The 20,013-nt window shown below is 51.6% G+C and overlaps 1 long non-coding RNA gene across 2 annotated transcripts; it reads right to left on the reverse strand.

Moving 5' to 3' along the window:
• Positions 1–40: 40 nt before the first annotated feature.
• LOC309618971 lies at positions 41–15,778 on the reverse strand. 2 transcript variants are annotated; one of them, XR_014238691.1, is made up of 3 exons: positions 14,390–15,778; positions 13,887–13,933; positions 41–4,244 (listed from the first exon to the last, which is right to left on the reverse strand). It is a non-coding gene; the product is annotated as an uncharacterized lncRNA (long non-coding RNA). The 2 variants fall into 2 exon arrangements; XR_014238692.1 differs by having other exon boundaries at positions 41–3,125; positions 4,146–4,244; positions 13,887–15,778.
• Between the last annotated feature and the right edge of the window lie 4,235 nt (positions 15,779–20,013).

Below are 20,013 nucleotides of genomic sequence, written 5' to 3' on the forward strand. Positions count from 1 at the left end.
ACCAGCCTATGATTCAGCTCCTGCCTTTAACCTCTGAGCTCACAGCCTAGTGAGGAAGACACACATGTAGACCAAACCTTGCTCTGGAAGGCAAGAGAGGCTAGAATAATAATTATGGCAGCTTACCCTTACTTACCCTGTGCCAAGTGAGAGCAAATTCTTTACACGTAGTAACTCATTTACTCCTCACACCCTTATCAGATAGATACTATTATCATTATCCCCCTTTCCAGATCAGGAAACTGAGGCACAGACAGGTGAAGTAACTTGCCTGAGGTCACCCAGCTAGGAAGTGGCAGAACTAGAATTCAAACCCAGGCTGCCTGGTCCTGAAGTATGTGGCTCTTACCCCATGCTGAGCAGAGGTCAGGGCTGGGATGGTGAAGGACCAGAACGTGATTGAGCCTGCTCAGGGGTCTGGGAAGTCTTTGAAGAGGACAGTAGGCTTGAATGAGGTCTTAACTGATGAGTAGGAGTTTACCAGGAGGGCAAGGAAAGAGCATTCAAGGCAGCAAGAACAACATGTGCAAAGGCGCTGAAAGAAGTCTCAGCATGGGGGATGGTGAGTAACACACTGTGCCAACCACAACGTGGGGATCATGTGGAGGATGGGGAGAAACAAGGTTGGACAGGCAGGCCAGCTGCTTGCTTCATCATGACAATCCTGCTCTAAAAACTGGGAAGTCTTTCCTATTGTCTAACTGGTATAGACAGCCTTGCATGCCATTCTCAGGAGTTACAACTTTTTCATATTGTTATAATAGGTCGAGCTAGCATCTTCCATGTGTCAAACACTTTGTATTGATTGCCTTGTGTCTTCATTCAATAACCACACTAAGCAGGTACTGTTATTTTATGTTTAAGATGAGTAAACTGAGGCTCAGGGGTATTAAGTAACTTGCCCAAGAGACACAGCTAGAAAGCAACAGAACTGAGCATCAAACCTAGGTCTGACCCCAGAGGCCACACTCTTAATGCACTATGCTTCCTGTGTCCTGGTAGGCAGTGGGGAACTTGGGAGGAATTTTCAGAAGGGAGTGATGGGTTTGTATTGAGTTTTAGAAAAAGAATTCTGGCAGGGTGTAGAGGTTGGATTGGAACAGAGTGAGACTAGAGGCAGGGAATCCAGTAAGGAAACCGTTGCACTGGTCTAAATGGAGAACAAGGCAGGGGAAGGGCCCTCCTTCATCCATGGGGATGAAAGAGAGGGCCTCCTGGAGCCTAAGTAATAATAATCATAATAATTAAGTGTCTACCCTGTACCAGGAACTTCCCATGAGCCGTCTCCAACTCGTATAATGCTGTAGGGCAAATACTGTTGGTCCCATTTTACAGATGAGAAAGCTGAGGCTCAGAGAGGTTGACCAGCTTCTCTAGACAACACAGCTATGATCCGGAAGAGCTGGGACTGACCTGAAGCCCTAGCCTTTCCTCCCATCTCACTGCCAGAAGGTGGTTGGGCCACACATCAGAAGTCAGCTCTTCCCTCTTGATGTGGCTTAATATTGCCTGGGATACCTAGGGAGATGGCCCCCCTCCCCTTTGGCCCCAGCAAGTGGCCTTGAGCTGAGCGATGTGGGAAAAGGGGTGAGGAGGAGTGGAAAAGAGAAGTTGGAGAAAGATGAGCTCTGGAGCTCTGAGGGGAGAGCCGGCAGTCATTTTTACCTGTGATTGACCATTCAGGAAGATGTACAAGAAAGTGTACAGGAAGGCGAGTGCATTTAATTCTCTTAACCCTTAAGTTGGGAAGAGGCTTCATACCTTTACTTCATTTCCTAACTTTTGGGAAGTCCTTCCTGCTATCTAACTCTCATCTCTCCTAATGGAGTCACGAACAACCCCAGTTGCCAGTTTCAAGGAAGAGCTCCTGCCCCTCCACCCAGCCATGAGGACATACCTCATCACCTTCCTCATGGGGTGGGACTCGGGATGGGGGAGGATTCTACCCACTTACCTTCATGTCACTGCATCCCCAGAGGTGTCCCTCTGAAAGGAGGAAATGACCAGGCCACCTGGCCCAGCCCCTCCTCAGCAGAGAGGGGAAGGAATAGCAGTGTCTGAGGTGGGAAGAGAACCAAGGAGGAGGGGGAGACCTCCTGGGGCCACAGCCTGAAAAACAGACCCAGGGCTCCTGCCTTGAAGGCAGGAGGATCTCTGAGTTTTGGTAAAATTTAGTAAAATTCATGGGCATCATAGCGAAGGTCATATAAAAGAAGCCATATCTCTGCCTGGGCTAGAAATTGCAGGAGCAGGGAACTCCTGGGTCAGCCCAGGGTCACCAAGGAAGAGAACTTGGGGAGGGAGCTGGGGAGACTACTTAAGAGAAAATGGCTTCAAGGGAAAGAACTCAGACTTTGGAAGCAAAGGGGCTCAAGTTAGAATCCAGCCCTCCTCCTGCAAAGGCAGAAGTACCTTGAGCATGTGTGTTCATTTATTCAACAGAATTTCATTGATATCCTACCATGTGCCAGGCACTGTGTGAGGCTCTGGGATGTTTCAGACAAAGATTCTTGCCTTCAGATAACTTATATTTTGGCTGAGGAGACAGGCATAGTACATCAGTAAATTATATTAGAAGGCAGTAAATGCTATGGTGGGGGGGAAGTCATGAAAAGGTGATCTAGATTGGAGGGTGGTCCCATTTTTAGCCACTCTTTTTCATTTGTAAAATGGGGGCAATCATACTTACTCCTCAAGATAATTGTAAAGATTAAATAAAATAACATGTTTAAACCTGCATTGCCCAATTGGAAGCCACTAGCTACATGTGACTATTTTAATTTAAATTAATTTAAATTAAATTAAAATTTTAAAATGATTTTTTAAATATAAATTTATTTATTTTTGGCTGCGTTGGGTCTTCGTTGCTGCACGCGGGCTTTCTCTAGTTGCAGCGAGTGGGGGCCACTCTTTGTTGCAGTGCGCGGGCTTCTCATTGCGGTGGCTTCTCTTGTTGTGGAGCACAGACTCTAGGCGCACAGGCTTCAGTAGTCGTGGCTCGCGGGCTCTAGAGCGCAGGATCAGTAGTTGTAGCACATGGGCTTAGTTGCTCCGCAGCATGTGGGATCTTCCCGGACCCGGGCTCGAACCCGTGTCCCCTGCATTGGCAGGCAGATTCTTAACCACTGCACCACCAGGGAAGTCCAAAAATTAAATAAAATTTAAAATTCATTTCCTTGGTCATATTTAGCCACATTTAAAGCGCTTAATAACCTCATATTGGCTAGTGACTATTGTATTGAACAGAACAGAAATAGAGCATTTCCTAACAAATGCTGGAGAGGGTGTGGAGAAAAGGGAACCCTCCTACACTGTTGGTGGGAATGTAAATTGATGCAACCACTATGGAAAACAGTATGGAGGTTCCTTAAAAAGCTAAAAATAGAGTTACCATATGATCCAGCAATCTCACTCCTGGGCATATATCCAGACAAAACTATAATTTGAAAAGACACATGCACCCCTATGTTCATAGCAGCACTATTCACAATAGCCAAAACATGGAAACAACCTAAATGTCCATCAACAGATGAATGGATAAAGAAGATGTGGTACCTATATCCAATGGAATATTACTCAGCCATAAAAAAGAACAAAACAATGCCATTTGCAGCAACCTGGATGCAACTAGAGATTATCATGCTAAGTGAAGTAAGTCAGAAAGAGAAAGACAAATATCGTATGATATCGCTTATACGTGGAATCTAAAATATGGCACAAATGAACCTATCTACAAAACAGAAACAGACTCATAGACATAGAGAACAGACTTGTGGTTGTCAAGGTAGGGGGGCGGGGAGGGAGAGGGATGGATGGGGAGTTTGGGTTGGTAGACGCAAACTATTCCATTTAGAATGGATAAACGACGATGTCCTACTGTATAGCACGGGGAAACTGTATTCAATATCCTGTGATAAACCATAAGGGTAAGGAATATGAAAAAGAATATATATAACTGAATCACTTTGCTGCACAGAAGAAATTAACACAACATTGTAAATCAAATATACTTGAGTAAAATAAATTTTAAGAAAAAGAAATAGAGCATTTCCATAATTGTAGAAAGTTCTATCTGACAGGACTGGTCCAAAGCACTCAACTCAGGGCCTGGCCAAAGTTGTATGCACAGTAATGTGAACGCTTACTGGAGGGCTCATCACTCTTGAAGGACTCAAGCAGTGAAACCGACAATTCTTCCCGTAGCCTGCCGAAGACCGCCCACTTGATGTTCTCCAGGGTTGAGTCTGAAAACAGATTGGGGAAGAACCAGAGATTGGGCAGGGCAGGAGGAGAGTAGGAGGAGGGTCAAGTCTACAGGTTAGGGAGTTTGTGTTAAGGATTGCCCAGAGGGTGGAGGTGAGGGGAATATGTGCCTGAGGCAGGAAAGAAAAGAAGACCAAGAGGGAAGAGTGAGGAGAAAGAGAAATCCAGACACCCAAGAGCTGGCCCCAGGAAGGGTCTTCATTGCCAGCCCCTAGAGAATGGATGCCACTTTTGAGATCCTTGATCTCAATACCTTTATTATTGAGTTCATTCATTCATGCAACATTTGTTTACTGAGCACCTACTATGTACCTGTTCTTGTCCTAGGTGCTGGGAGTACTACTATAAATAAAGCCCCCCACTCAGGAACCTTGTTGTGTATGATGTGGGGGTGGGGAAACTAGACAGTGAGCATAATAAATGTGTAACATACATAGTATTTTAGGTGGTGATACCTACTAAAGAAAAAAAAAAAAACAAAGCAAAGAAGGGGGAAAGGGAAACAAGGTACAGTTTTGGATGGGGTAGTCTGGAAAAGCTTCTTAGAGAAGGTGATGTTTAATCTTGGTTGCCTAGCGGGGAAATGGGAAGTGAGTGCTAACGGGTATGGGTTTCTTCAGGGGGTGGTGAAAATGTTCAAAATTGACTGTGGTGTTGGTCACACAGCTCCATTAATATACTAAAAAGCCATTGACTTGTACACCTAAATAGGTGAATTATATCTTAATATAGCTGTTATTTTTGTTGGTTTGTTTGTTTTGGCCATGCAGCTGGCAGGATCTTAGTTCCCCCACCAGGGATGTAACTGGTGCCCCCTGCAGTGGAAGTGCAGAGTCCTAACCACTGGACCACCAGTGAATTCCCTAAAGCTGTTATTTTTTACAAAGTTACTCTTTGAAACTAATGTAATATTGTATGCAACTATATTTCAATTAAATAAATAAATAAATAGGGGCTTCCCTGGTGGTGCAGTCGTTAAGAATCCGCCTGCCAATGCAGAGGACACAGGTTCGAGCCCTGGTCCTGGAAGACACCACATGCCACGGAGCAACTAAGCCCATGCACCACAACTACTGAAGCCCGCACGCCTAGAGCCCGTGCTCTGCGACAAGAGAAGCCACTGCAATGAGAAGCCTGCGTGCTGCAACCAAGAGTAGCCCCTGCTCGTCGCAACTAGAGAAAGCCCGTGTGCAACAACAGAGACCCAACGCAGCCAAAAATTAAATAAATAAATAAATAATCATTCTGACTGCCACACCAAAAAGAGACTGAAGCAGACCAAGGACAGAAGCTGTGGGCATCCAGGAGCGAGAAGATGGCAGCTTGCACCAGGGTGGTAGCAGTGGGGAGATGAGAAGTGCTCTGATTCTGGATTTATTTTGAAGGCCCAGCAGACAGATTTGCTTTTGAATCAGGTGCGGGTGTAAAAGAGCATTATCAAGGATGACTCTGGAGTTTTGGGCTTAGGAAACCAGAATAGTTGAGGAACTAGAGTCCTGGAAAGGGAGAGGGGCTAGCCTGAGGGCACCAGTCACCAAGGGCAGCACCAGGACTCTGAAAGGGGCAATATTATGAGTTAGGTTCTAAGAGCCTGGCCTTTCAATTTGGACTGTATCCCTACTTATTGCAGAGCCCCTCGCAGCATCAGTTTCCTCAGCCTGTTTTCAGCGAGCTGCAAAGACTGATTGGGAGAGACCTGACTCATTGAAGGTGCTGGGAGAGCTTTTATTCCTTCTCTTTCCCCTTCCTCCCTGACCTTCTACCTGAGACAGCTCTGAGCCGGAAGCCCAGGAGAGAATGAGGAGGGGGTATCTTGCAGACCTCAGGTCCCAGAGGGAGTGCGGGACCGGGGTCTGAGCACTGCTCCCAGCTGTCTGAGTCCTGCAGCAGGGAGAGAAGAGGGAAAATATACTCGACCCCCTGACCCTGAACTGTGGGCAGCGTGTGTCCTGTGCTTCCACCTTCTCTGGGGCAGGAAGGCTCATGCTGACACATTTGGGATTGGCAGAGGATGCTCTCTGAGCCAGTTCTTCCCAAGCCAGTGGGAGATTCTAGGAAGTCTTTAATTACCGCCTCAGAGTGGATGCTAGGTTAATGTGATGATTGGAAAGGTGTATTTTTCAATTACATTTAACGAAAAGATTTATAGTCAAGTAAAATATAATTAGGAGGCTGCCAGTAGACAGGCCCTCTGAGAGGAAGAAAGAGAGATGAGACAGACCCCTAATGGGGCAGGCTGGAGCCCAGGCTACAGGACCTGCTTACCCTTCCCCCACTCCTCTTCGAATATGTCAGAGTACTCATCAATTCAACCATACAAACACATTGGCTAAGTACCTTTTGCATGCTGTGCCCGGAGTTTACCGTGGGAACAGAACAAATACTACAGTCCCTGCCCTCAGAGAGCTTACAGACCAGCAGGAGAGACAGACAGAAACCAAGTCAAGAGTTAATAAAGGACTTCTCTGGTGGCACGGTGGTTAAGAATCCGCCTGCCAATGCAGGGGACATGGGTTCTATCCCTGATCCGGGAAGATCGCACATGCCGCGGAGCAACTAAACCCACGAACCACAACTACTGAGCCCGCGTGCCACAACTACTGAAGCCTGCAAGCCTAGAGCCCATGCTCCACAACAAGAGAAGCCACCGTGATGAGAGGCACACACACGGCAACGAAGAGTAGCCCCTGCTCGCCGCAACTAGGGGAAGGCGGGGCGCAGCAACGAAGACCCAGCGCAGCCAAAAATAAATAAATAAAATAAATAAATTTACAAAAATAAAATGAAGAGTTAAGTAAAGTGCTGCAAAGGAAATAACAGAATGCTGAACTAGAGAATAACCAGGGCACCACTCTGGATAAAGACATCAGAAAAGGTTTCTCATGGGGGTGAGGGGACAACTGAGACTTGAAGGGTAAAAAGGAGCTGGTCACAAAAAGAGTGAGAGGGAGGCGAGGGGATTGATTTGGGCCAAGAAAGCAGCTCAGTCCCTAGGGTGGGAAGGTGATCTTTCCAACGTTTGCAGAGTGGAAAGAAAGGCCAATGAAGCTGGAGCATGGAGAGGGAGAGGCAGAAAATGACACTGGGGAGGGAAGCAGGGACCAGACCCAGCAGGTAAGGAGTTTGGATTTTATACTACGTGCTAAGGAAGCCACTGCAGAATTTTAAGTCAGGGAGCGAAAGACCCAGCTTATATTTTTAAAAGATTACCCTAGCTGCTGTGGGAGATTGGATTGCAGGGGGCAAGGTGGGAGGCTAGAGCAGAGACTCAGATGAGAAGTGACATGAGCTGGCTTAGGGGGGAGGCATTGAGGAAGGAGAGAGGAGTCTGGACTCGGGGTACATCAGTGGTTTTTGGTGAGAGTCTATATGGAGAGTGAGAGGTAGGGAGAACTTGAGGATGACTCCCAAGATTCTGGCTTGAGCAACTAACTGGGTGGTGCCATTTATTGATGGGGAAGCCAAGAGAAGAAACAAGAGGGAAGACATGTGGACAATGGTTTCAGACTTGGAATGGAGACCCTCTAGAGGCTTCTGAAGGACAGAGATCTGAATGCCCCACAACAATGGGGTTCCCTCTCACCGCCCCAATCCTTTGCTTCCTAGCTTGCCCTTCAGCTTTTCTGCAAGTCTAACTTCCACTCCTGCTGTGCTTGGGAGTGCATGCCTCTCAAGTTTGGAGAGAGAATACTGTCATTCATTCTCAATTCCCTTTAACTGCCTAAATTCCTGAAATTCTACCACTAAATTTATACTATACGCGTATGCATTGAGCACCCACTATGGGTCAGACACTGTGCTGGAAGCTTTAGCAACATTATTTCATCCAATCTGGCTAACCACTCTTTCCATAGTATTAATGTAACAATACTAATAGTGACCACTTAATGACAACTCTCTTGAGCTAAGCCCTTTACGTGAACTGTCATATTTAAATCACACTGAGAAATAACCTGCCCAGGGTCACACAGCCAGTTAGTATTGAAATTGGGATGAGTAATCTAGGATTGTCTCCAGTACACCAGGCTCTCTGAGGAGAATGAGGACTTCATGAGGAGCGCGTGACTGATGGAAAGGAGGAGCCATTCGGATGCCTTTCCCCTCTCCCTCACTCATTCTGTCCCAGATGAAGCACGGAAGCAGCAGTATCCTCCCAGACTTACCTGGGTGCAGAGGGCAGGCACTCCTGATGGCAACCCCAGGGCCTGCACCGCCCGTTTGTCGGGGAAGGAACAGTTATTATAGGAGCTACCAGACACTTACCGTGGTTGCCTGGTATCATTGGAGGGAAGTGCCCACATGATGAGGCGTCCTGTGACACAAAGCCTCCCCCACACTCTAAGAATGGCTTGGGCGTTTGTGTATGTGTGTGTGCATTTGTGCAGGAACCGGTACAAAAAGGGCCAGGTGACTTGCACGCATGTGCAAGCCGGAATAGGCCTGCCTCCCATGCATTTCCCTCAGGATATGTGTGTGTGTGTGAGGTATCTGGCTGTCTAGGCCCTCACAGAGGCAAATAATCTGTACGTTTCTTCATGCCCGTGACTGTGAGTGGAGTTCATGCAGGGTGGAAAGGGCCTGGCCCCAGAGTTGAGTTCTGAGCTCAGTTCCCACCTCTTCCTGCCTGTCTCCAGCTCTCTGCATCCTCCTCCACCTCCTCCCTTGCCAGGGCAGAATGCCCTCAGCCTGTGCCGGCTGGCACACATGCCACATGGTGACTGGAGCACGTCTGGGCAAGGATGACGCCCCCCAGGCCCGGCTGGGATACTAAGCCACCCGCTCCCTCCCCCACCTCCAGAACGGAGCGTCCCCATCTCGTCCCCTTTCTCAGCCAGGGACACAGGGAGCAGGCGGGGACACAGCACAGACAGATATAAACACACAGATGCACCCGGAGATGCCCACAGGCGTGTGCCCCAGAGAGGCACAGACATGGGCTTCACACAGGCTTGGGTACACTCACATACACACACACACACGCACAATCACACACGCCGAAAGAAACTCGTGTGCAGTCACCACTTGCACAGATCCCAGCAGGCAGAAGTAGACCCGCTAGGGTCCGGCCCCACCGGTTAGGCAAACCCACCCAGTGCCTCTGTCCGTGGTGCTGAAAGCAGACAGACCGCTTTACAGAAGGAAGAGATGGAAAGAGACTTGGGATAGGTAATGGACAAGAAAGAAGGAATGGAGGAGAGAGAAGAGAAGGGAGGGGGAAATCCACAGATAAAGGGGAGAGAGAGAAAGAGAGAGAGAGAGAGAGTGAGAGAGTGTGTGTGTGTTTAGAAGATACCAGGAGAACCAAAGTATTGTGAACACTGGGACAAGGAGAGGGAGGTGATAATGGAAGGTGATCTCAGTCCCCCATTCTTGCCCAAGTGCAGTATCAGGCTCAAGGATTTATCTATCTTTGCCTTTCAGGGCCAAGAATGAAAAGAGTTTGGTAGGGGTACAATGGCATGTGAGGGACCCTGGATGTGTGGTTTCTGTTGACCCCCAGTTGTCTTTTTTCAGGGTGTCTTCTTGCCCTGGAGGATCTTAAAACAGTAGAGTAAGGAGAGAGACACTAGGGAAACCCAATAATGACCCTGCAAATAGCTCCCCACATGATTTCTTATCCCAAATGGTGTTGGGCAAGTGGACAACAATGTTGATCTGGATTTGTTCTGGGGATTGCAGGGGTTTAGTGACTGCTTAATTTTATCCACAAGATTGGATTATGGGTTGCTATCTCCCTCTCTTGAGATAAAAGCTTCCCTCTGGTAGGATTGTCTAGTAAGAATGGATCTCTCACCAGCAGCCTCTTAGTTGTGAAATTTATGGAACACGAGTAATGCCCACTTTCCTGATTGGGAGGGGAGGATTTCAAGGACCAAAAGGTTTATCATATAACTAGGCAAGAGAGAATGAAGGGGAAAATGAGAGAGAGAAAAAAGAGGAAAGGGGAAGAGAAAGAATTGTGAAGATAGAGGATGAAAGAAGGAAGGGAAGAGGAAAGAGATTGGAGAAAGAGGAATGGGGAGGGTGGAGATGCAGATGGCAGGAGTGAGAGAGGGCATGAATGACCCAGACAGACTACAGTGTCCAGGGAAAGGGCAGAGGAAGAATGCCAGGTGGAGCAAATTGCTTCTCTCGAGCTTCCCAGGGGCCCAGATTAGACTGGAAGTCCTGGAGCTGTTCACAGTGGCATTGTTCACCCAGAGCTTCAAGCAAAAGACCCCATGGGCCTAGACTATGGATGTGAGGAGGAGCTGCCCTAGCAAACAGGGTGGGTGAGGTCAGATGCAATCAAATCTGCCTGTGTGTTTCCCCGTGGGTGGGATGGGAAGAGTGGGTGCCTCCTTGGGGGTATTTCCACCTATTTGCACCAGTGGCAGGAAGGGAAAGCCACATGTGTGGAAGATCACTGGAGAGTGGATATTTGACTTAGGATGAGGAGCAGGCAGAGGAAGAAGAGAAGCAGAAGGAGAAGACTAAGTGGAAAAGAAAGGATACTGGATCTCCTAAAGTTTTTTTGACCTCGTAATTATTCTTTCTTTTTTTCCTATCAAGAGGGAAGAAGCCAAGCCTAGGGCACAATGTGTGTCCTTACCTATAGTATAGGTATAACCGGAGTCCCAGCTTCATAGGGTGGTTGAGATGATCATCAGCTCATGTATAATGCTTGTCAGTTACTGATACATAATGAACTCCAAATATATGCTAGTTTCCATATTGTTGTTGCATCTTGGTCTTGCACTAGGATCAGTTGAGAAATCTTTCATGTATGACTAGACCTTCTTGCTACAGTCTCAGGTCCACCTTTGGGCACTGTGGTAGACTGTGATTTTCCCAGCTTTTCAAATTTACTCCTAAAGAGAAGGAGCCAGGAGGTTTGCTGGGGTACAGAGGGGGAACCTCATGGTCTAGGGAACAGGGTGCCCATCAGGGGTCATTAAGGATGTTTTCCAGGATTCCTGAAAAAGCTGGACCCTGGACCTACATCAGTGTTTTGCTGCCCAGACTGGAGACTCAGCACCCCACCCTATTCAGTGCTGGTGCCCCGGTCCTGCTCAAGCCTGTACGGATGTGGACATGTGGGGCATTTCTTCCAGACTGCTCTCCCAACCTCGATTCCTTTGCCTTTTTTCTACCTACCCCTCACCTTCTTTCTTCTCAGGAATCTAGCTGGGAGAAAAGGAATTCCCTCACTATTTAGAGGTGTGGGATTTCCCCACCCTTCACAGGCCAAACGGATGGCCTCATTCTGGAGGTCAAGGAAGTATGTGGGGGCTGGCACAAGGAGGGGTGAGGGGTGGCAGGGCAGCCCCCATGTCCTCCCATTCCCCCCAGCTCCTGTCTCATCACTGTCACTATTCAATCATAGCAGATGGGCTGCAGCTGTGAGCGCCAGCCCGGCACACAGGCTGGTCCGTGCCACTTGGGAGAGAAGGAAGAGAAAGGGAGGGAGGGAAGGAGGAGGGATGAAAGGAGGAGGGAGAGAGGAAAGGGAAGAAGAGGAGGGAGGAGGAAAAGGAAGAGAGTGGAGGAGGAGAGAGATGACTTGAAGAGAAAGAAGACTTGGTACCTTTTATGCCTCTCCCATCCCAGCAGGAGAGCAGAGGCCAGGGCTGGGCTCACAAGCTGGGCAGTGCCAGGCGAGATGGGCATATGCCCTTGATTACTACCAGGACCGCAGGCCAAGCCTCCGCAGCCGCCACGGCCTCATAAATCAGTTTTTAAGTAGCAACCACATGGACATTTCCCAGCTGAGAGGTCTGGCCTCTGTTAGCCCAGCTAGGGCAGCCCAGGTGGAGCGGCAGGTGCCAGGCCAAGGCAGGAAAAGAGAGAGGTTGTCATCAAGGCTTGATGGGCAATGGGGTTGGAGCTTGTTCAGGGAAAACCTGGGGGCAGGGGCTCCCACCAATAAGGAGTAGGTAAGAAGGTGACAGGTGCCTGGCAGTGGGTCCAGAGCCCCCCGTTGGGGCTCCCAGACCCCGCCCTGGGTTCCCCTGGGGGAAGCTGCTTATGATAAGGAGGATGGTGCTGCCCCTGGGACCTCCTCCCTCCAGGTCCCCCTCCCACTAGGAATCTATGTGAGTGTCAGGGCAGTGTGAGGGCCTGTGCACTTGGGTATCTGAATGTGCTCACAGCTCCTGTTGGGTAAGAAGGTACGTCCCCACTATCTAGCCCAGGCCCAGCACAGACCAAGTATCTGTAAAACTGCTTGAATGAATAAGTGATTGAGTGTGAAGGGGGTCAGTTATGTGTGTTTACAAGAAGGGGAGCATTCATATCTGAGTGTGTATGGTCTCTGAGTCTGCGTGTATGTGCGTATGTGGAGGGTGTCTGTGGGTGCTCTGAGGAGGTCTAGTCTGACAGACATCCTTCCACATCCTCCTTTGCAGGATCTCCACCCCACACAGCCCTCCTGGGCCCTGATTCCCCCCTTCTGAGGACCCACCAGTAGCACAGCAGCTCCTGAATTTCACACCCCCAGCCCGATCCCCAGCTTGGCGCCCCTTCCTCCCCCCTGTGCAGGCCAGCGTTGGTGGCTGGGGGTGGGGGCTTGGCTGAGGATGCGGGGAGGGTCGGGAGTCCCGCCCCTGGAACCGCGGGCAGAACCGCGGGTGGGGCGCCCAGCCTTCCTGCGCCCGGTGTCTCTTCCCCGGGTGAACAGATGTCTCGGAATTTTAGATGTGCTCTCCGCCCCTCCTCGCAATACCCCCCCCACCCCAAGCTGGCACCGGCTGTGGTGTGGCACCCTCCCTTCCCCCACCTCCGACAGCAGAACCGGCTGATGGATCGGGGAGCGCGGCCGGAGGCCTGGGCCGAGGGGCGGCGGAGGCCCACGGGGGTCGCGGCAGCGGGCTGGGCCGAGTCTCGGAGGCTCCTGGCGTGGAGGGAACCGGGGCGGCGCGGCCCGGCCTCTTGCCTTCTCTCGTTCCTTCCCTTCTGCCGCAGCTCCTCAGCCCTGTCTCTCTTCGGTCCTCTGTCCGCGATCTACGGTCTCTCTGCCCCACCCCGCAGCCCAGCCGCGTCTATGCAGACCCCCTCCGCACAGAGCCTCCCGCTTCGAGACAGAAACACCTCCTGGCAACTTCGGCGGAATTCTTCCCTCCAGAGACCCCTTTCCCTGCATTCCGTGAGCCACCCCATCCCCAGCTGGCCGCCCGCCCGCCCTCAGTAGAAACCCGGAGTTTATCCGGAGAACGTGGAGGGAGGGCAGGAGGGGAGGGGGCTCCAGATTAGGGAGGCTGAGGAGGCTGGTCGGCCCGGGCTGAGAGACACCCAAATTCTCTAATCACTGCTAATTAACGAACAATCCAATTCCGTGGACCCCCAACTCGGGGAAGGGGGGGCGGGACCCGCTGAGGGCAGGCGGGGGCCTTGGCAGGGCTTGGCAGCCGGGTGGTGCCAGGCGCCCTCCCCCGCCCCACCCCCACCCGCCAGCATTCCGAGGTAACAGGCATTTGTTACCCGGCTCGTGCCAGGAGCGATTGGCAGGTTCGAGTAGGCACAGCCATTCCGCACGCAGATGTCCCTGTGCCCGCTCTCCTGATATGAATTCTGTCAGCTCCAAATCTGAGGGAGACGAGCAGACAGCCACACAGACAGTTACAGACACAGACACAGACACAGACCGTGCAATTGTCTGGAGGACACAGAACTCCACAGATATTTTTCTTCCCTGAAAAAAAAAAAAAACTGAATGAAAGAAAAATAAGAAAGGCTCCCACTAATTTGGAGAGACGTGTCTGAACCCCTGAGAGTGGCCCTCACCCCTTCCATCCTCCCTTGGTTGCCTGCCCAGACTTTTCCAGCCTCCCCCAGCACCTTACAGCATCCCTGAACTTCAAATCATGGCAACTAGAGTTGTTGCAACCAGAGCTCCAGAGTTGGAGCCTGGGAGGTCTGCTCCCTTGACCCAGAACCCAGAATTTCTGAATCCCTGCAAAGCTCTAGAATATCACCAAGGTGTAGGTTCCAGTCGTCTAGAATCTCTGAAATTAAAAACTCCAGAACTCCCACTCCAGGGCAAATTGTGCCCAGTGCCCAATCTTTGGATCACCTTCTCCATTAGAGAGGGGGACCTGGGCACTGCCTGGTGCCCTGGAATGGAGGGCCCCGCATGCCTGGTACTCACCGGCTGTCCCCGGCCTTGGCAACCAGCCCAAAATGCAGCCTGCCCTTTGACTTAGGAATGTGGAAAGGTCAGGCCCCCTGACTCCTGCCCCTTTCTGGCACTCTTTCCCAGCTCCAGTTCCCATCCTGACCCTCCACACCGAGGTGGGCTTGGCTATTCCACCTCTGCCTGCCCGCCCCGCCCCACTCCCCGCGGCTGTGAGAGCGACCTGGTTGGTCACTGGGCATCTGTGAGCAGGATGGGCATGAAGGGCCACTGGGGTTTTGTTCTCCCTGGGCAGCCCATGCTGGTGGAAGAAGAGGAGGCAGGCAAAGGGGGCAAAGAAACTCCACAATGTCGGAGGAGAGGGCACGGAAGGGTTTGGGTTGTGGTTTGTTGGATTGTTTTTTAGATTTTTTCTTTCTTTCTTTTTTAAAGCAAAAGCCCCCATCCTGTGTCATCATTTTTATGGGATCTGCAATTCTGGCAAAAATCTGTCTTTAATTTAGCTGTCCATATAAAAATCCTCACTGTATAATAATGAACAGATGCCATGGAATTTAAGCTGGAGCCTCGGCTCCTCCCCGCTTTCCCCCCGCGCCTGGCACCGGGCACCGGGCACCGGCTGAGTGGCACAGACTGGCACCAACGCGCGAGCGAAGGGTGGGCAGGGGGCGACCTGGGCTCAGCGCCAGGGCGCTGGGGTGGTGAAGGGGTGTCCAGGCGCCGGGCTTAGCCAGCGGGGAGCTTTTTTCGTGGAGGCACCAAGGGAGAAGTGTTTGAGGAATTTTTCTGTCTTTTGCTACAAAGAGATCAGTAGTTAAGGATTTTGTTTTGGTTTTGCTTAGGGGCTGTGTGGTTCTTCTCAGATTTTTTTAAAAAGCACCGTCCTCCCCCCAATATAAACCCAAGTGTTTTCGCTGTTTTAACTGAGTTGTTTTTAACCCACCCCCTGCGCGGCGCCCCGGCCTCTGCCTCAGAGCCCAGCCGAGCGCTTGTTCGCTGCAAGCGGGATCCGTTTCGCATCCGGCCGGCCCACGGTATCCCGGGCGCCGGCGCCTCCGGGGACTCCCGGGCACCTCCCGCAGGGCATGAGTACCCTGCTGCCCTCCTGGAGTGAGGCCGGATGTGGCATCTGATTAAGGAGCAGGAGAGATGGAGGCAAGAGAGAAATCCCTACTTGCCCCACACGATTCGCTCGCTTTTCCCAAGGGGAAAGAAAAAACTCTGCGAGTCCAGTGTCCCCTGCTGCCTCCGCCTGCGGTCGAGAAAGCAGGCATCGACTCGGGATTGAGGGGTTGGTTCTGAGCAACCCCCCCGCCCACCTCTTGCCTTTAATGCGACTCTGGCGAGAACAGATGTCCCAAGCCGGGCGGACTGCCCAGACCCCGCCCAGCTGTGCCCTTGGCGAAGACTTGGCTGAGGGTAGGAACTGGCACGCGGGTCCCCAAAGGGGTTTGGGGGCTCCCTCGGCCCTGGCGGGACCTGACTTCGCAGCCTTGGCCTCCTGGCTAGCACAGCCTCGGGCGGGAAGTGGAAGCGCCCCAGAAAGACCTGTTCCTAATTCAATTAATTCTGAAAAGAGGAATGAGACGCAGACAGAAGTGGAGGGAAGCCCAGAGAAAGGTTCGAATAACGGAAAACCAGGCACACACTCTCGGCTCTGGAACCCTGCAACCTCAGTCGGCCTGGGAGGCTGCGCTGGGCTCCTGCGCTGGAGCGGGCAGGCAAGTGGGCAGCACCAGAGCACATCCGGGCGCACATCTGGGCAACGTCTCCACCCAACGCAGTGCCCCAGCTCCTTTGGCACAGGCAGCATCTAGGGGTTCCCTCGCCCTCTCCCCCGCCCCGAGTGCCCCAGCTTCCCCTCCCTGCACTAGGGGGCTGAGGTTCCCATTCACTGGCAGCTGCCCCCAGAAACCGGTTGCCCTCCTACTTGTGAGCCCAGGCTTGGTCTGGGCATTCTCATGCTGGCACTCCTGAGCAGGTGGGGTGCCCCTACCCCATTGCTTTAGGGTGGAGAAAATTTCAGAGAGCAAAACGACCCTCCCAAGGTGTCTGTGCCCTTTCTTACCGCTTCTCAACCAGGAAAACTTTGTCCAGAATTTTAAAAGAATGAGGAATAGAAAGGCAGAAGCCACTTCAGGATTTGGAAAAGGAGCAGGCTTTCAAGACTTTTCACCGCTCAGGTCGTCACCTCCCCTCTGGGCCTGTGGCCAGTGCCTGGGCACCCAGCCCTAAAGAAAGAAAAGTGACAGTGTCTTGGGCTGTGAGCTGAGAAACCTGTTGTGACAGCCAAGGCCCGTCTGCCCCCTCCTACATCTCACCCAAAGAAAAAGCTCTCTCCTTTGAGCACATATGGGCAAGTCAGGTGTGGAATCCTGGGCTCACCCTTGTTGTCACATGGGGGGCCTGGGAGTGGAAGTCAAGGCCAAGGCTGGTCAGGCCTGGCCTCCACTGTCTCTTTCTTCCTGCCTTCCTTGAGAATTAAACTGTGGAATCTAGAACTATCCCTCCATCTCAATGTTCCCTCAAATCAACAGATTCCTCCAAGGAGCAGGCAACTTCAGGTTAGAGATTTTGGGGAAGAGGAGGAAGAAAAGGTTGCCCAAGAGGGAATGAAACCTCTGACCTCTGAGGGGGAATCCTTGCATCTCCCAGCTTGTGGACTTTCCCATAAAAGGGAAAAAGAGAGAAGTAAACACAAGACAGTGGAGTCTAGGGTGTGTCAGGACTTCCCTGTCGCTGACTCCAATGGGGCTCAGTTTCCCTGGATTGTACTCAGTGATTTATTGAGCTGTCCCTCTGGGTGATGAAATCAGAGCTGAGGGTTCACTGGAGGTTCACTGTGGGGTCAGGGTCCAGACCCTGGCTGAAATAGGGTTAAACGGAGAGGGGAGAATCAGTAGTGCTTTCCCTCTCTTTCCCCTGATGTACAAATGGCCTGGACTCAGAGACATCTCTATTTCCCAGTCATTTCCAAATGCTGGACTTTGAACGGGGGTGGGAAAATCAAGAGGAAGATGCCCTCCGGATTGATCTCGGCTCCAGCCTTCGGTTTGGCAGCCCAGGAGTTGAGCTGAGACGGCTGGTTCCTGCTTGGAGATCCCGTTGCTCAGGCTAGGGCAAGGAGGGCATGCGACTTCTCTCCTTGCCCTCTCCCTCCCACCGCTCTGTCCCCTTTTTTCCTCCCCGCCCCCCAAAACACACCTCCTTCTGTTCCTGGAGCTTCTCCGAGTGTGTGCGCAGAAGCGGGAGAGCAGCGAGAGAAAAAGGCCTGCGAGGGGGAGTTTGGGGCCGTGTGTCCGCGCGCATCTTCTTCTCCTGCTCATCTCGCCATCTCGCCATCTCGCCAGGGAAGTTGAGTGTTGGGGAGGGGGACGATGGGAGAATAGAGCTCAGCCGGAGTGCAGAGAGGTGGGGGAAGGGTCAGGAATTGGGAAAAGGGCGGATCACGAGGACGCCGGTTTCACAAGAAGCAGAGGCGCTAGGGATCCCCACCCGAAAAGGGGCCCAGGGCACTCCGTCCGCCCGAAGTGACCACAGACACAGCGGCCCAAGAATCGTCAGCATCCTTGGAAAGGGCTGGGATCCGGCTTCAAAAACAGAATCGAGCCGCGTGGAAGAGCAAAGCGCAGGAGTCTGTGGTTTGGCTCGGGGAGCCACGTGGAGGGGTCTTTTGCGTCGGGCCCCAAGCCACTTGGATGCCACCCAGCCCGGGACTTCAGAGGGCGTTCTGGGAAACCAGCTGAATGGGAGGGAATCCCAATTAACCTTGCTCTTAGGGCAGGATAAGACTCAGGCCTCGGGATGTGTACCGAGTTCCTTTTCTCTCCAGTTGCCCCTGCCAGGCCATGACCCATGCCATGAGCAGACCTGACTCCTTCAGATTTGGGTCTGAGGTTCTCACTTTGGTCCATACTCCATGCAAGAAGTGAGGGAGATTGAAGGTGGGCCGACTTCTTTCTCCTAAGAATAGGGGTGATTTAGAGGTCTATAAGAGCCCCCCCCTTAGACCACCGACAGGGGCGAATCCTCAGAACGAAAGGCCCAGTTCTAAATCTCACGCTAGAGAAGCGATCCTATGAGAATTCCAGAGAAGGCGGTGAAATTTGGAAAGGATTCCAGTGAAATTCTCCGAAAACTGTGGGAGAATTCCGCCCCGAATTCCGGCAGGCCAGGCATTGGGAAAGGCCTCGCGCTGCGCGACACTCCCCAGAGCCAGGGAAGCTCAGCCTGCCTCTGGGGCAGGAAGAAAGTGCGAGGCTGTAAGAGAGTCAGCACCCGGGAGCGGACAGCTCCCAGCCCGGTCCCCGCTCTGCCCCATCCATGCCGGGGTGGAGGAAGGAGGGCCACGTCTCTACTGGGATGGTCATTTAGGGGAGCCGCCGCGCTCAGGGTCAGAGAGTATAATCCTATCTTCCCTTTTGCACCTAGGGAGTCCTTCTTCAACTACCTTTCCCTTTCCCCCTTTGTCAGGGTGATCTCATTTTGGGGTCTTGGATCCAACCTTTAAAAGCCTCAGCGTGCCTGACCTCAAACAGCAAACTCAACACTACAACGCCCATTTCTGCTCTAAAACGAGCAGAAATATTTATGAAAAAATAATTTAAATAAGAAACAGTCTGGTCCTGGTACTGCTAAGTGTATTCAGGCTTTGGGATGGGGGGAGCCTTTGGGACTTAGACCCCTCTCCAAATATTCCAGGGGGCACTGATGTCTGGAGGGGGGGGGTTCTTTCCAGAGAGTCAGTTCAGAGCAGCCTCTGTCCCTGAGGCTCGGAGAAAGAGAACTCTGGGGCTATCTTGCCTGAGAGGGGGAAGCGGCTTGGGCCCGAAGGCTCCTCCGAGGCGCCCTTCCTCCGTCTGCCTAAGTTGAGGGCTTCCTTCTACCGGGAGCTGCACCGGGCAGGAAGGGGGTTGTCCCTGTGTAGACCACAGGGCTTCTCGAGGCCCTGTCAGGGGAAGCTTGCGGCTAGGTCAAGCTCCACTCTGTCTACCTGGTGGACTCCTAGACTCAGGTCCCCTCATAGAACTCTGGGGTGTTCCTCCAACTTCATCAACACCCCTACAAATTTCAGCATTCCTGAGGCTGAAAAAGGCTGATTCCCTTGAGTCCACTGAAATCGCAAATTTAAGACTGAAAAGACTTCTCCCATTAATAGTTCATCCTCATAACCTTATAGTTTTCTGTTTTTGTTTTTTATTTTAAAACACCCCTGTCTGGCTCAAATGGTTGTCTCTTCATTTCTACACACTTGTTTTTTGCACCAGTGAGCAGAGCGTTGTAAAATGACCGACTGCTCCCAACTCGGTCATTTTCAGTGATGAAAAGATATTTTGTTTTCAAAAGAGGTGCGCGTGCATGTTTGGGAACTGAAGGAGTGTAATGAGATTAGTGCAATGCTTTGTGCTGGGGGCGTGTGTGAGTCTGTGTAAGGTCTGGGAGGGGCAGAAGTATAGCTGTTTCGGTGCCCAGTGGATGGGTGGGAGTGGGTTTAGTGTGGGAATCCTACCCAGGAATGCCCAGGGTCCCTCTACATGGCCACTGCACAGTCACTTGACTCTGTTTCTCCATCACCCGGAGTCCCAGCTCAATCCCCCGAATGAAATGAGGCCACCGTGAGAAACCGGTCCGGCTTTGCA

Source organism: Balaenoptera borealis (assembly GCF_965194805.1).
Source record: "Balaenoptera borealis genome assembly, chromosome: 20".
NCBI lineage: Eukaryota > Metazoa > Chordata > Mammalia > Artiodactyla > Balaenopteridae > Balaenoptera > Balaenoptera borealis.